The sequence below is a fragment of the Prionailurus bengalensis genome, chromosome D3 (assembly GCF_016509475.1).
Source record: "Prionailurus bengalensis isolate Pbe53 chromosome D3, Fcat_Pben_1.1_paternal_pri, whole genome shotgun sequence".
NCBI classification, from domain to species: domain Eukaryota; kingdom Metazoa; phylum Chordata; class Mammalia; order Carnivora; family Felidae; genus Prionailurus; species Prionailurus bengalensis.
In genome coordinates, this window is record NC_057356.1 from 88,457,458 (window position 1) to 88,473,715 (window position 16,258).

Here is a 16,258-nt window from a genome sequence, read left to right on the forward strand (position 1 = left end):
AAATGGCTGACCAGCCATCCAAAAACGGACCGCGCCTCCCAAATATGGAATTCGATATGGGAATATTAATAAATGCCTTTGGAGTTCACTGAAGCGCTTTGTACACGCCCTTTCTAGCCACAGGGGTGACTATTAGAGAGATGGCTTGGACACTTCTAGGAAAAGTCGTAAGTTGTTCTGATGGAGGACCAAATGCAAGGGCAACAACCACTGCAGCCTGGGCCTTGCATCGTGTATCTTTCTGCCAGGAGAGCCAAATATTTTCTGCAGACAGCCACGCGCTGACATTGCTAACTTCCTTCTTAACCACATCAGTTAAAAAAAAAAGGGGGGGAGGGGGGAATTATTTTCATCAGGTGGTCTTGCAGAGGTGTAGAGATGAGCTATTTGTTGGTCCTAGCCTATCAGTTACTCCAAGAAAGTTTTCTCATTAAGAGAAAACAAACAAACAGACAGACAGACAGACAATCAGTCCTAACTGGGATTCTTACTAGCAACCCAGCAAAACCCAGTAAGCAGAGAGTTGATCCTTTCAGCTAGGAATGGAGTGGGGCCACCGTAGCAGAGTCGTTGAGGGCTCTCGGTGCCTATCAAGGGAAAAGATAAGATCACGACAGGCAGTGGCACACATTTTGTTAGGTCATACTTAAACAGAGTGGCATGAGAGAGGCGGTGCCTCCCGGCATGGGACTGGTCAGAAGTGTCTGGCCAGGGGGTAACCGGGCAGAGTGGGAGGGGCAGGGGAACTTCGGGGAGAGAAAATAAAAGACGAAGCTGGAGTCCAAAAGGTGTTGCTCAGCAGCATGGTGGGGGGTCTCCGGTCACAGACTCTGAAGGGCAACAGCTGCTTGGGTCTTGTCATCACAAGAGTATTCCATCAATGGTCACTAGATGCTGGGTGTAGGGTGTGCAAAGCAGGCAGGCGCTAACATGGCAAAAGGTCTACTTTTCTCCTCTTCCGGACTAGTGGAAAACCACTGAACGTGTAAAATTTTGAATCTGGAGCCTGCGGGGTTTTGAGCTAGTGGGTGTCAGCCTGCTGGGAAGTGGCCAAAAATGCCTGGAAGCCAATATACAGAGCGCCTCTTTGGCTCATTTATGTAACAAGCCACCGTCTCGAAAACGATGAGAATGACAGTCCTCTGTGCCACCTCTTGAGTCTGAGGACTTTTGCCAAAATGATAGAGTAGTGATAAAAATGAAGATCCAGAAAGCACGGTATCCATACAAGCCCAAGCAGAGAATCCCTAACACGGAACATTTTACAAATTAATGACCTTGTCCTTGATCAAGCACTTAAAAGAGAAGCCTCTCATATCCGGTTACTTTCACGTTATTACCGTTGTGCATCGAGTCCCATCTGCCAGTTCCCATTGAATAGTTTATCTGCCTTCCAGTGTGTTTTCTCCTTATTCATTCCCTAGGCAGTATCTCCAGAACAAATTTTCTCTTCCTTTCCTCCAAAAGCTGCGTGACGCATCTCCTCTTTACTTTTTCTTTGCAGGAAATCTCCATAATAGTTGCCCTTTTCCTGGTAAGAATCCTTCAAAAGCGGCTCAGCAGGAAATATTAGGCTCTTTTTTTCATCCCTATACACTCTGGCATTTCGTCCAACGTCATGACATTGCTTAACGTTCCTGAGCTATGGGAGGGGCGGAAGAAATAGAGGCTCCACATGCGACCCGTGGGACCCAGGGACACAATGGCTGGTGAACACTGAAGCTGAATGAGAACATCAGAGCACACTCTCCCCAATTCTCCGCCGCCAAGTTGATGAGCCCCAAGTAACAAGTTAGAGCGTTTTATTGCGGAAGGCAAGACTGTCCAGGGAGACCCTCTCCACGGCACAGCGGAAAGGGGAGATTTAAAGCTAAAAGTGAAGCCGATATTGAAAAAAAAAAAAATCTTCTGCTAAAATAACTCACCCTAAATACCAGTTAATGGTGGGAGAATTTGAAGCATGTGGTATATTCAGAGTAACCAGAGCCACAATAAATTACGAATTCAGCTCCACCCCTGATAAGGCTGATTCAATGCTCTGCAATAAAGGCCTAACAGAAGAAAAGCCTGCCAACTTCCAGGCTTAATAAATATCTCTTAAAAAAGAGATATATCTCTATCAATGAAAATTTATAAGGTACAAAAAAGAAATGAAACCAAACGAAACAAAACAAAACAAGGAAAGGAAAGGAAAACAAAACCCACGTCCACGAACAAAATAATCAACATAATCAGGGTCAGGTATGACACAGATATTAGAATTATCAAGAAAGGAATTAAAAAATTCATAGTTAATATGTAAAAAGCTTTAATGGAAACAATGGAACCATGAAAGAGCATGAGGGTAATTTCATCAGAGAGATGGAAACTATATGAAAAAAAAAAATGAGGGGGCAGGTGGATGGCTCAGTCAGTTAAGTGTCTGACTTTGGCTCAGGTCACGATCTCATGGTCTGTGACTTCGAGCCCCGCGTCGGGCTCTGTGCTGACAGCTCGGAGCCCGGAGCCTGCACGGATTCTGTGTCTCCCTCTCTCTCTGTCCCTCCCCCACTCACGTTCTGTCTCTCTCTCTCTCAAAAATAAATAAACATTAAGAATTTTAAAAAAGAAAAAAATGAAATTGCTAGGAATAAAAAAAATAGTAAAAAATATTTTTTCTTGTATATTTTTTAATGTTTTTATTTATTTTTGAGAGAGAGAGAGAGAGAGAGAGCAAGCAGGGGAGGGGCAGAGAGAGAGGAAGACACAGAATCCGAAGCAGGCTCCAGGCTCTGAGCTGTCAGCAGAGAGCCGGACGTGGGGCTCGAACTCACGAACCATGAGACCACGACCTGAGCCGCAGTCAGACACTCAACTGAGTGAGCCACCCAGGCGCCCCATAAAAGATGTTTTTTATAGGCTCATCAGGCTCAACTTTGTCAAGAAAAGAATCAGGAATTTAAACATAGATGGAAAACATTATCCAAAATTAAAACATAAGGGAAAAAAGTGAACACACACATACACGTGCACACCTATGTGGGAAAACACCAAGTATTATTAAAATACATGAAATTGGAGACAGACAGAGAGAGAGAGAGAGAGAGAGAGAGATGGGGACAAAGAAATATTTGACGAAACAATTCCCAAATATTTCCTAAAATTATTAATAGATACAAAAGCACAGATCCAACTAGCTCAGAAAATATCAAGTGAGAAAAATAAAATGCACACCTAGGGGCGCCTCGTTAGCTCAGTCGGTTAAGCGCCCAACTCTTGGTTTTGGCTCAGGTCATGATCTCGAGGTTGGTGGGTTCTAGCCTTGCATAGGGCTCCACACTGACAGCGTGGAACCTGCTCTGAGATCATTTCTCTGCCCCTCTCTCTGTCCCTCCCCTGTGCTCTCTCTTTCAAAATAAAGAAATAAACTTTAATAAAATGTGCCCTTGGATTTATCCAAGTCAAACTGCTAAAAAGCAAAGCCAAGAGAAAATCTTACTGGCAAATGAGGACAAATAAATATTAACTGTCACAGGTAATAAGTACAGACTTCTCGTCATAAGCCCAGGTAAGCAGGAAGACAAGTGTTTGAAGTGTTGAGAAAATATAAAAACCCAACAACCCAGACTCTATAGCCAGTGAAAGGATCCTCCCGAAATCAAGAAGAAACAAAGGCTCTGTGACCAAGATACGCTAGGAGAATTTATTGCCAAAGACTCGCACTCTGAGGGATTTTAAAGAAAGGTTTGAATGCAGAGGAAATGGAAAAACAGATGGAAACAGGGATGTAGACAAACAAAGGAGGTGTGCCAGAAATGGAATAAGTTACAGTAATTTTGAAATTTATTCTTTCATATTATTGATTACTCTAAAGGATGACTTCACTGTCTAAAGCAAAAATAACAACATATTTTGTGTTTGTGATGTATGTAAAAGTAAAATATATGACACAAATCTCAAAAAAAAAAGTGGCAGGGAGAAAATAAAGGTATAGTGTTTCAAGGTCTTTAAACTACATGTAAATTATTTGAAGGTAATTTGATTAATAAAGGTGTATATTTTAAATTGCAGGGAAATCACTAAAAGCAATTTTAAAAGAGAGTTATAAATAATGACCCAAGAGTAGAGATAAAATGAAATCATAAAAAATAATCCAAAACAAAGGTAGAAATAGATGAAAAAAACAACAAATAAATAAAATAAAATATAAAACAGTTAGCAAGATGATAGATCTTAACTCAACTATATGAATAATACCATTAATGTAAATGGTCAAAAATCACCAATTAAGGGACAAATTGTGAGACTGGTGGGGAGAGGAAGGAATATGTCCCAGCTGTAGATTGTCTACAAAATAACACACTTTATGTAAAGGCATAAATGGGTTAAAGGTTAGGGGATATGTTTCAACACTAATCAAAATAAAGCTGGAGTGGCTATCTTAATGTCAAACTTGTCTTCTGAACAAGGACCTCTGCTTGGGATAAAGACAGACATCAATCACATAATGACAAAATACTAATCGTCCAAGAAGACATAAGAATCTTTAACATGTAGGCACAGAGTTTGAAAGTCCATGAGGCTCAAACTAAATTTGAAAGGAAAAATAGGAATTAAAATAGCCAAACAATTTTGAAAAGGAAGACAGAAAGAATTGGGATGATTCACACTTCTTTATTTCTGGACCTGGCAGAAAGCTGTAGTCTAGACACTTTAGACAGGCGTATGAATGACACAGAAGAGATTCTAGAAGGAGACTCACACATACACAGTCAATTGATTTTCAACACAGTCACAAAGACATTCAATGGAGAAAGCATAGTCTTTTCAACAAATGCTGTGGGAAATTATGGATATTCTTATGCAGGAAAATAAACATCCATCTATATGTACACCTTGTTCAAAAATTAATTTAACATGAATCATAGAAAGTGCTATGTTTGTAAATGTGTAACAACCAACTTTGTTGGGGGAAGAAAGAAAGCTTCACATTTTTGCATTTGTTGATTTTCAGAGTACGAATAACACTGACGTGGCTTACCTTCAGTTAATAATATCATCAGAAAATTCACAGAAGTCTATGGCTTTAACAACTGGTTCTTGAGAGCCAATAGGGTCTAAGTATCCAGAGCACAACACTTAACTCCTAAATGAAAGACGTAAACTAGAAATGACCAAGAAGAATTGAAAGGAGAAAATGTCGAAATGTCGTGCCATTGGATAAGGCAAAGATTTCCTAAATACAGCTACAAAAGCATGAGCCGTAACAGTCACGGGTTCTTACCCAAATGTAAAGAAAACCCGGCTTTAAATAAAACCTGCACTTGGATGTTTATGGTGGCAATATCGGTAATTGTTGAAAAAGAGAGTACTGGTCAGCAGTGAGAAGAAATGAACACTTATAGACACAAAAATGTACTTTATTTTATTTTCTTTTAATTTTAGTTAAATCCAAGTTAATCAACATATAGTGTAATAATGGTTTCAGGAGTAGAAGTGAGTGATTCATCACCTCCATATAACACCGAGGGCTCACGGCAGAACTCTAAAGCTGCATAGATCAGTGGGTTCTAGAGATTGGGCGTGGAAGGGAAGGCTGACTATGACAGGTAGGTTGGAGTTATCGAGAGTGATGACACTGCTCTGTGCCTTGACTATGGTGATAGCTAGACTCCACAGCGGTATCAGAACTCTCAGAACCGTAACTTACAAAGCTGGGTTTTCCTCTGTGTACATTATGGTTTAATAAAAAATGGGAAATATCTAAATACTCTACAAGTTTTAAAGAAACGAATGACTAATCAAACATATAAAGCAAACTATAGCCACCCAAATATAGCACATGCATTTGTTTAGGTACAACATGGCTTATGCATTGGCCTCCAAGTTATCCTGGAAATCAGACTAAAGTTGCCTTTTTTCATACTACTACTAGGTTTTCTTTGAAAATTACATACGCTGCAAGGGATAAATTGTGACAGGCTGGGACCAAACGAGTGGTTACTGGGCATGTCTTCTGTGACTTCACGACTAATCCGTGTTCAGCTGGGACAGTACATGCATTTTTACAAGGGACGATGGAGGAAGGTGTGAAAGCAGAATGTAAAATGTCAACATTACATAATTCAGCTTCTCCAAACTATGCGTTCCTATATTCGTGTTGTAACAGCCTCATCAGAGTGATTTAGATTTGATCTTAGCACTTTAATTCTTGGGGCACCTGTGTGGCTCAGTCGGTTGAGCGTCCAACTCTTCACCTGGGCCAAGGTCAGGATTTCATAAACCAAACCATGAGATCGAGCCCCACATTGGTCTCTGTGCTGACAGCACGGAGCCCGTTTGAGATTCTCTGCCTCTTTCTTAAATCAACATTAAAAGAAAATAATTCTTAAAACTGTAAAGAATTTGCCTTTAAGCTAAATTCCAGATTCTTTTTCATGTCTCATGGGCGTTTTCTCTACCTTCCTATGTCTGCTCCAGCTCTCCTCCTCAGGGAGACTGTGCTGATTATACCTTACCTACCCCTCTCAACCTTCCTAGGAGGTAAACATCACTTCCCTAGGAAGGCTCCCCTATGGATAGGATGATTGTTTCTCTAATGTGTCTCTGCTCTGGGAGCCCTATGCCTCTCAGTGTCCCAACACCTGTTGTACAGAGTGGTAGTTAGATATCTTCTTAGCAAAATCCCCCCAGACCGCACGCCCCATGCATCGGGACTGTTTATGTCATCATCTAACCCCAGCACCTAACCCTAATACATAAATAAGTGATGTACTGGGAACCTGGGTGGCTCAGTTGGTGAAGTGTCTGACTTCCGCTCAAGTCATGATCCCATGGTTCATGGGTTCGAGCCCCGCATCAGGCTCTGCGCTGACAGCTAGGAGCCTGGAGCCTGCTTCAGATTCTGTGTCTCCCTCTCTCTCTGTTCTTCCCCTGCTCTCTCTCTCTCTCTCTCTCTCTCTTTCTCAAAAATAAATAAAGATAAAAAAAAATAAGTGATCCATTTGAGTCTGGCTGGCAAATACATTAAGCCATCAAGTTAAGCACTTCAGTGCTGGGATTTAATTTGGCATTGTATACTTGGCCAAAAAATATTAAATTCATAAATAAATTTTAACCTCAGATCCATTTAACTTACAAATGTGGTGAATAATTGATTTATGGAGTGAAAAGCAAAACTTTTGCAAGATAGGCATCTGGCCACAATAATCAATTAGAGAAAGGAGTTTTCAGCCCTTAGTGAATTTTTCCAAGGCCAGCTCCCAACACGGGATGATGCCATAGTCTACAATCATATGGATCCTGAGTCAGTCAGTCTGGGCTCAGACCTTGGCTAGGATGGCCAGCATACATAACCATCATGATCAAGTTGACTAACCCCTCTACTTCGGCTTTCTCTGAAATGGACTGGAGAAAGTGATAGAAGGGGGTTCATGACAAGACATAATCCTAGTTGAATGCTTACAATGGTGTCTGGGACCTGGCAAGGTTTTAATAAATGCTAGTCATTTACACTAGTGATATTGATTAGCCTCTGAGGGACAGAGTTATAACATAGAGGCCGATGAAACAAACCCGCTAATAGTTAACGTTTTGTTTTGACGTTAACGTGTTTTAGGTAGAGTCTGAAGCCGTTTCAGAACTGAACCAATATGAAGCAAAACTGTAGGCATCGTTACAGCAGTTAAGATTGAAAAAGCATTTTAATACCGCAAGTCAACTGCGTTCCTCATATCTCCCGGATAGGTGACTGGTTTTCTGGAATTCTAGCTCATGATATTTTATAGTTCCCTAGTGCCAGGATTGGGACTCACAACCAGCACCATGAGTCAGTGGCTCAAGCATCAAATTTGACTTGACAAGGAATATTAAATTGTCATCGTGGCAGATTCCGTTCCACGTTTTGGACCTAAACTCCCGTGCAGTTAGATGCAAAATAACAAAACCCCCAACCATACATATTAATTTAAAATGAACCGGTCTTGACAGGTAGAATTTGTTCATTTAGGATGCCTCATGGAGGAAAGTGGGGCTAAAGTGTTTCATCCCTAACTGCCCGAAAGTTACACTGAAACAGAGATGCCTCTGTTTCAAAATCAGAGCTTCACAATATCTCAAGTGTAAAAGATTCTCACTAAGAATAGATTTTACCAAGATATACATCATGCCACATCCCTGATTTCCCTAATCCTATCCTATGTCCCATTATGTTGCTAGTTACCCACGTCCTAAGCCTACCTGGATCTGTCACCAAGCCCAGTTTCCGCCCTCTGCGGCCTCCCCCGTTTTTAATCAAAGATTACCAAAGTTTACACACGGGCATCTGCTGTCATTAGAGTGGGCCTGATGTTTGCACAAGTGCAGCAAGCATGGTAATTGACCACACAGGGCTTTTTAAGTTTGCTTTGCTGGAACTTCTCATGAAAGATCGCCTCTCTTGGCTACAAAGACAAGCCAAGAACTCACCATCAGGTGATTTGGGAGAATTCCTCTGTTTTTGAGGTCCCCCAGATATCCTCAGATTCCCGGGCCTGCCAGGAAGTAAATTTCCTTCCTCACTGTAAGGTTAGGAACCCCGTCAGTCAGGTACCAGGCTGTTTTTTCCAGAAGGGCTTTGTAATCATTGGCTCCATAAAGTCAGCCTTAGTTCCATTAAACTTTGTGGTCATATGCACATCCTTCTCAAATATGATAGGCCAAAGTCTTGGTTATACAACCTTTCGTTTTTTAATTATGTCCTGTTATAAAGAGAACAGATTCCTATTGGATTTCTGCAAATAATTATATTGGCATGAAAATTAGAACATTCAATAAGAGTTTGTAAATCCTAGAGGGATCAAGCAGGGAGAAAAAGGTAAATGACTGGTTTCTCTTTACAAAAGTATAATCTGCTACATTGTTACTAGTTATAGATAGCTTAAGAGAAAAGCAAAAGGGGTTCCTCATATCCAGAAAACAGAGCATAAAAGAATCAGCACTGCTCCGCACAAAGGCTGTAAAAAAATATTATCATTCTTCATCAGTTAATTCAGTCCCGTGTAATTAGGTCTTGTTCTGCTTGATCTTGGATTAGCAGTTTTATGAACTTGTCAGCTTCTCCACGAGAGCACTAGAAATCCTCACTCAGTCCAGTGGGATGGTCTGAAATATATTTAAACAAAGTCACAGGGAGTCTGTATTCCGGGGTATCTGTCATCATTTTCTCTATGGGTCTCTGAGACAACCCCTTTTTATTGAAGACGAAGCATTCTGGTCTGCAACTGATTGCAAAAACTTTTGAAAAAGAATAAGAGTGAAATAAAACCTATCTGTGGATGTCAAAAGACTTTAAATGACTGTGGTTAAAGATCTGGTGAGAATTCATTTGACAAAGAAATTTGGTTCTTTGTTTCTTTTTTTGGTTTTTTTTTTTTGCTTTATTTTTTTATTTTATTTTTAATGTTTATTTTTTTATTTTTTTATATGTATAATTTATTGTCAAGTTAGGTAACATACAGTGTATACAGTGTGCTCTTGGCTTTGGGAGTAGATTCCTGTGATTCATCACTTATATACGACACCCAGTGCTCATCCCAACAAGTGACCTTTTCTTTTTAATTTTTTTTTTCAACGTTTATTTATTTTTGGGACAGAGAGAGACAGAGCATGAACGGAGAAGGGGCAGAGAGAGAGGGAGACACAGAATCAGAAGCAGGCTCCAGGCTCCCAGCCATCAGCCCAGAGCCTGACGCGGGGCTCGAACTCACGGACCGCGAGATCGTGACCTGGCTGAAGTCGGACGCTTAACCGACTGCGCCACCCAGGCGCCCCAACAAGTGACCTTTTCAATGCCCATCACCGATTTCCCCTGTCCCCTTGCGCCCCCCCCCATCAACCCTCAGTTTATTCTGTGTATTTAAGAGTCTCTTGTGGTTTGCCTCTCTCTCTGTCTGTAACTATTTTTTTTTCCTTTCCTTCCCCCATGGTCTTCTGTTAAGTTTCTCAAATTCCACAGGAGTGAAAACACATGATGTCTGTCTTTCTCTGATTGACTTATTTCACTTAGCATAATACCCTCCAGTTCCATCCACATTGTTGCAAATGGCAAGATTTTATTCTTTCTCATTGCCAAGTAGTATTCTATTGTATATATAAACCACATCTTCTTTATCCATTCATCAGTGGATGGACATGTAGGCTCTTTCCATAATTTGGCTATTGTTGGTAACATTGCTATAAACATTTGGGTAAATGTGCCCCTATGAACCAGCACTCCTGTATCTTTTGAATAAATTCCTAGCAGTGCTATTGCTGGATCATAGGATAATTCTGTTTTTAATTCTGTTTTTGAGGAAGCTCCACACTGTTTTCCAGAGCGGCTGCACAAGTTTGCATTCCCACCACATCCTCACCAGTATCTGATATTTCCTGAGTTGTTAGAAATTTGGTTATTTCTGTGGCATATAATGTTTTTAAATAATAGCCAGAAGTAGGACTGATAACATTATACCAGGACATGTCATGAACAGCAGAGGCCTTGGCAAATGTCTAAGAACTTCATATAGTTTCTGAAATATTTATATTATTTACATTCACCCATCTATATAGAACCTATGGGGAAGGTTAAGCATCTCTTCCTTTTTGAAAATAATTTTCATACAATTGAACACACCAAGTAAATTTAATTACTCTTTTTGCAGGATGAAAAGACAAGTCCTTTGAGATTTTCCAGGGGCCCTCCGATAAATCTCAAAGTCGGTTTGAGATTACAAAAGATTTCACAATTTAGAATTTGACTTTGGAAGGCAAAATATCAAAAATGTCAAAAGGTTTGAACTCTTGAATAAGTAAGACCCTGGGTCTAAAAATATAGTTACCTACCTATTTAACCAAAGTAACAATACAATAATTCAAAAGTAAACATAGAACGTAATAAGATTTCAAAAAAAGCAAAAAAAGACAAAAGCTTAATTTGGTATAAAGGTAGGAATATTCAGTTTTCTTAAGTATTGAAGAACGTAATAAAGTCAATACAAAGCACAGGAAGTTGTTCTGGTAAGACAAGAATCTTTGTTTTCTAGGTAGGTTACTTACAAAGGCAATAAATAAACAAATAAACAAACAGCAAAAACTATAAACTTTTACAATCCCTTCTTGAGAGAAGACCAATAATCAAAGAATACTTTGTTGCTATAACAGAGAAAAAAAACAAATTCTGGTTTTGCATTTGTGTACTATTAATACTGAAACTCTTAAAAAAAAAATAAGAAAACAACTTACAAATAAAACCACCTAATCTTATCCAGGTTTGATCTCACAGGACAAGATTCCGTTTTCAAGATTCCTTTTTCCCAAACTGCCTGTAACTTTCTCTTTTTTTTCCTATTTTTTTAAATATTCTAATTTTTTAGTTTTTTAAATTTTATTTATTTATTTATTTATTTATTTATTTATTTATTTTTATTTTTGAGAGAGAGAGAAAGAGAGAGCTTGGGGGAGAAGGGCAAAGGGAGAGGGAGCATATCCCAAGCAGGCTCCACACTATCAGCATGGAGCCTGATTCGGGGCTCAATCCCACAACCCTGGGTTCATGATCAGAGCTGAAATCAAGAGTCAGATGCTCAACTGACTGAGCCACCCAGGCCCCCCTGCCCGTAACTCTCTTATACATTCGTTTTTGTCCTTTATTTTCACCTTTACTTTAGAACAAAATTACTCTTTTCCCAAAACAAAAACACACCCTATAAACGTGCATACTTTGCATACAATGTTTCCCTTCACCCTGATTGTTACTAGTAGTTTTATTTTCACATATTGATTGTAGTTTTTAGCCATTAGTAACCTCTACTTTCTTACAGAGAAAACTAGGAAATAAACAGTTGTGAATTGCAACAGACTGCTAAATTTTATGAACACACATGTCACAATTTTTATAAGTATATTCTTCCTTAGAGTATATTTTTTCAATGTGACAAAAAGAACATGTTTATTAACAGATTCACATATATTTAGCTTCTCTATACTGTATGAAAATATGAAGCCCAGCCTATAAAAACTTAAGTGTAGTCTTAATAATTGTTTCAGTGGACTCTCTTACTTAGAAATTATTAACTGTTACCTACCACTTAACTCTAAGGTTATAAATTTCCAAACAGATTTTCAGGCAGACATGTGACAACACTAAACAAAGCTAGACATCATCTGGAGTTATTATTCTGATAACTCTTTGTTACGGCACATCCATGTCAGGCAAGGATCACAAAAGCAAAAACCTAAAGAAAGTTAAATACATGGGGTTTTTATTCGTTTTACCGCCATGCTTGATCTCCATCATCTATCTATCTATCTATCTATCATCTATCACTTATCTACCTATTATCCATCTGTTATCTATCTATCTTTCTATCATCTATCATCTATCTATCCATCATCTGTGTATCTATCATCCATCTATCTACCTATCATCTATCTATTAGCTATTTTTCTATCTATCATCTGTTGTCACCCACCATCTATCTATTGTCTATCTATTCATCTATTATCTATCTATCTATCTATCTATCTATCGTCTATCTATCCACCTATCTTCTTCACATATGCATTTAAATCTCCATATCATAATCAGCAGCATCAGTGCCCTGACATTTCTGTCTAATACATGAGAGTGCTTTTAATTCCCAAATGTATGTTCTCAGTGTAAAGGCTGGTGCACTGAAGGTGATGCACTTTCTCAAAACATGCAGGATGGAAAATGCCACAACCTACCAGAGGGGCAGGAAGGCAGCAGTGCTGGCTCATCACCTTCTGTGGCCGAAGCCTGGCGAGACGTGTCACATTAGAGGAATCCTTACCTTGTTTTCTAACTACAGGAAAAAGCACCAGGGTTGGCGGGATCAATTCCGTGATGCCAAAATGCCATCAGTAAACCCCAGCTGCCCATTCTTCAGCGGTACGATTATGAAGTAGCATTAACTGTCTTGCAGGCCAACAAGCTGAACTTCATGATATTTAAGGGGCACTGACCCATCCCAAGTCATCCATAGAGAGTTACCAATATCTTCGATTCGAAAACCTTACATTATCGAAATCTATGTTTATTTTATGTTCATCTGCGATTTTATTTTTTTAATACCTTATCACGCTGGAAAGTAAAACATCCCTGTATGTAATTGTTATACTTTTAGCTAATCTACCTTATTTTCAGTTGTATTAAGAAATGGAGGGTCTGTCTGAGGTTGTCTCTCTGGTGGGAGAGCCCAGCAAGGAACCCCACGAATACTGGTACACAGAAGGTACTCACCTCTTCAAACAAACCACTTCGTTACTCTCCAAGACTAAGCCCCTTATTGTAAACAAATAGCAACTTGTGAAAGGTCCATTTTGCCTTACCTTTTTGAATGGAAATGTGGCACTTCTAATATTTTATATGGTATAAAAAGATATATGTAAAAAAGCACTTTATATAAATATTTTATATTTATATCTAATATATAACAATATAAAAGATAAAATGAGAGGCACCAAAAAATAAAGTAACATTCTCAGAAACACATCTGGTGACATATTTTGTATTGCCTTCTTACTATGTGACTCCTAAAATGTATTTTCCTCTGATTAGAATATAGCAAAACCACTCAATCCAACCAAGTGACATTTGCTATTTCCAAAATCGACTTTAATTTTGTTCAATTAGTTTTTTAATAAAATAAAAATAAAAACTTTATTTTTAAAAACTAACTTTAAAGCTAATTATGCTTTCAGGGCAAGAGATCTAATCTCTTAAACACTCCCTGACTCCATGTTCTAAGAGATTTCTCTAGCCAGAGGTTAAGCTTCAAGCTTCACGGACAGCTTTAAGACAAGATGCTCAATTCAAGCCTAGCTTATTTACCTTATGTCCTTGATTTCTCAGGTTTTACTCTAGAAATCTAGAGAGTGACCTGTGTCCTTTAGAAAATATACAATATTGTTGAGAAAAAGAGCTATTTATATTTATATGTTTGTGTATTTTCAGTTCCATCTTTGCAAAAAGTTTCGGGGCGGAACTCAAGGGAAAGAAACGTTTCAAGTATCAATTTCTGCATGAAAATAGTGACAGCTCAGACTGTGGTGTTTCTGGTACAAGAGGGTCAGTAAATTCACAGCAGCTCTTGTAATTTTTCTCTTATGATTACAATCAAGCAGTTTGTTGTCCTGGTGGTTTTTGTTTTTTTTTAATTTTTTTTCAACGTTTTTTATTTATTTTGGGGACAGAGAGAGACAGAGCATGAACGGGGGAGGGGCAGAGAGAGAGGGAGACACAGAATTGGAAACAGGCTCCAGGTTCCGAGCCATCAGCCCAGAGCCCGACGCGGGGCTCGAACTCCCGGACCGCGAGATCGTGACCTGGCTGAAGTCGGACGCTTAACCGACTGCGCCACCCAGGCGCCCCTGTCCTGGTGGTTTAATTTAAATATCGGTTAGTTAATACACACTGCAATATTGGTTTCAGGAGTAGAGTTCGGTGACTCATCACTTACATAAAACACCCAGTCCTCATCCCAAGTGCTCTCCTTAGTACCCAACACCCATCTAACCCCCCACCACCACCCTCCAGCAACCCCCAATTTGTTCTCTATCCTTAAGAGTCTCTTGTGGTTTGTTTCCCTCTCTTCTATTCCCCCCTTCCCATGTGTTCATTTCTTTTATTTCTTAAATTCCACCTGTGAGTAAAAACAGTTTTTATGTTTGCAGAATAGAAAGATAAGCTGTCCCGTTTTTTAAACAATGAGTTTTCCTGAAATAACTAGGATGCAAACAGTTTTGATTAATCATCGCACATACAGAGATCTTCTTCAAGAAAATCTTTTTCTTACTTTAGCTCTCCAGCTGAGATACGGTAAAATACAATAGATGAGAGAATAGGTTCTGAAGTCAGAAAGCCCGTAGTCAGATTCCGACCTCTGTGACTCATTTGCTGTGAGATCTTGACCACATCATCGAATCGCTTCAAACCGCATTCGCCACCATCTAGAAAATGGTGATAATGATAGCGCCTACTTTGTACAATTCTCATAATGATTCAATGGAAAGGTAACTATAAAATGCTAGACACAGTGCGTGACCTGTGCAAAGGGTTGATGTGTTATGGTTTCTCATTAACAGCAGTGATGGCATCATTCTGCCAGGATGACTCCCGCATCTGCAATTTTTCCCCATAAATATGAAGGAAGCACTCTCTTTTTCCTTTCTACTCTCATATTCACATTAGGACTTTAACTGATAGATCCTTGAAGCATTACGGGGCGTATAGAAACTTGGAAGGCCATTCAGTACACTTTTTGGCAACACGCAATTTCGTTGGTGGTTCTGTTTCAAAGAGACTTGTGACATGAACAATGGAGATAAAAAGTAATTTCTTGACCTCAAAAGATCAAAAAATCCTTCTAGTTTTCAAATTATACAATTACGTCAATTTGCGTTCAGCAAAACCGAAGCCGCGTTTTTGTCTTTCTATAACTTGATGTAAGGGAATTCCCAGAGGCCTCTCTCTGGAGCTCTTTTGCATACTAATTATTCAGCGGTTTAAATCACAGCAGCAGCACCATCTATTGGGGAGTTTTTCCTGAAACAAATGTTTCTACAATTCTGGGAACAAAAAATATCACAAAATAAATTTATGTTCATTTCAGTTTTTCATCGAGATAAAAAGAAAATGTATTTTAGTAAAAGAATTTCTTCTAGTGAACATAGTCAGGAATTGGTAAGAGTCGCAAGTCAATGTTTCATGACAGTCACTGTTGAGACATTAAAACAAAAAAAGGGAAAATTAAGTATCAAAAGTAATAGGCCTTAGGGGAGCATACTTCTTCCCTAATTATCACAGTCTGATGCACGCATGCCTTTTGACTGCTAAATGACTGGGGAGATGTGACAATCTTCGCCGAAAATCCAGCCCCTTGTCACTCCTTTGTGCCAAGGTAATTCAGATGCAATGGATGAAGACTAGATTAGACCATGATCCACTGATCATAGCTTTCTGTTGGGTTTATAGCACCAGATGGCTTAATTATTCTCAACAGTTCTCAATCTCTGTCTGTCAGGGAGACCAGATGTAATTTCTACCTTCTGGAGAAATAGATGCCTACGATTGAATACAAGAAATAAAATATGAAACAGACCCAAGAGTTGAGGTGAGTTAGTAGAAGTAAGTCCATGTACAAAGCAAAGTCCATATCACCTCCCTCTTCCCTGATAGCAAGGGTTCAGTGCTGGCAGAGCTGGAGGCACATGGGAAGCATTTTGACAGAGGTAAGTTGTG